Source organism: Hoplias malabaricus, chromosome 7 (assembly GCF_029633855.1).
Source record: "Hoplias malabaricus isolate fHopMal1 chromosome 7, fHopMal1.hap1, whole genome shotgun sequence".
Lineage (NCBI taxonomy): Eukaryota > Metazoa > Chordata > Actinopteri > Characiformes > Erythrinidae > Hoplias > Hoplias malabaricus.
In genome coordinates, this window is record NC_089806.1 from 68,461 (window position 1) to 70,000 (window position 1,540).

The 1,540-nt window shown below is 58.2% G+C and overlaps 1 pseudogene; it reads right to left on the reverse strand.

The window, feature by feature from the left end:
* Nucleotides 1-522: 522 nt before the first annotated feature.
* Nucleotides 523-1,540, reverse strand: part of LOC136702875 (28S ribosomal RNA) — a 4,392-nt pseudogene continuing 3,374 nt past the window's right edge.

Sequence of the window (1,540 nt, forward strand, 5' to 3'; positions counted from 1 at the left end):
CCACCGGCTCCCTCTAACCGGTGTACGGACTCTCGGGGCCCGCGCCCCCAGAGAACCAGAGTTTCAGAAATTGCACTAAGTCCAGACATCCAGGACCATTCAAGGGAGCGACCTGCCTCCCTATGCCCGCCACCGGCTCCCTCTAACCGGTGTACGGACTCTCGGGGCCCGCGCCCCCAGAGAACCAGAGTTTCAGAAATTGCACTAAGTCCAGACATCCAGGACCATTCAAGGGAGCGACCTGCCTCCCTATGCCCGCCACCGGCTCCCTCTAACCGGTGTACGGACTCTCGGGGCCCGCGCCCCCAGAGAACCAGAGTTTCGGAAATTGCACTAAGTCCGATTTTCGCCCACTACGAGACCTAAAACCGTCATCCAGGATTTCACAGGGGAGTACCCACCTCCCCTATGCCCGCCACCGGCTCCCTCTAACCGGTGTACGGAGTCTCCGGGGCCCGCGCCCCAGAGAACCAGACCTGGACCGCTCCGGAGGGCCGGGGGTTTGCTTTCGCCTTCCCCCCGACAAATGTTTGAGTGGACGGGATGACTTTCAATGGATCGCGGTATATGCACCCGCTCTGCCACTTACGACACCCGCACTCCGAATCAGGTCGTTTACGAGTCATTTCACACCCGGATCAAGAGACATTTGCTTTGACGAGGGAGGTGGACCGAGGCGTTCATTAGCCCCGGTCCGGTTCCAGTGTCATGCGGCTCTCGTCACCGGCGGTGGGGAGGAAAGCACCTCCCACCCCGGCTATCCAAGACCAAGCTCACCGATGCTGGGCGCGGATGTATCGCTCCTTCTAGGCGGGATTCCGACTTAGAGGCGTTCAGTCGTAAGCCCTCGGATGATAGCCTTGCACCAGTGGCTGCACAGCCAAGCGCGAGTACCATGTATCCGAACCTGCGGTTCCTCTCGTACTGGGCTGGATTACTATCGGAGCAACGGTCAACATCAGTAGGGTAAAGCTAACCTGTCTCACGACGGTCTAAACCCAGCTCACGTTCCCTGTTAGTGGGTGAACAATCCAACGCTTTGCGAATTCTGCTTCGCAATGATAGGAAGAGCCGACATCGAAGAATCAAACGGCGACGTCGCTATGAACGCTTGGCCGCCACAAGCCAGTTATCCCTGTGGTAACTTTTCTGACACCTCCCGCTTAAAACCCAAAAAGCAGACGGAAGGATCGTTAGGCCCCGCTTTCACGGTCCGTATTCATACTGAAAATCAGGATCAAGCCGGCTTTTGCCCTTATGCTCTACGGGAGGTTTCTGTCCTTCCCTGAGCCCGCCTTAGGACACCTGCGTTACGCTTTGACAGGTGTACCGCCCCAGTCAAACTCCCCACCTGTCACTGTCCCCGGAGGGACTCGCCCCGGGCACGGAGGCCCGCAACATGAGTGTAACCGGACTCACTGCCAAGCGACCCACCCAGGGCTTAGCACCTTGGAACAAGGAACCCCCAGCAAGGAAAGGGTTCCCACCGACACCTTCACCGGGTTAGAGAGGTAACGGTAAGAGTAGTGGTATTTCACGG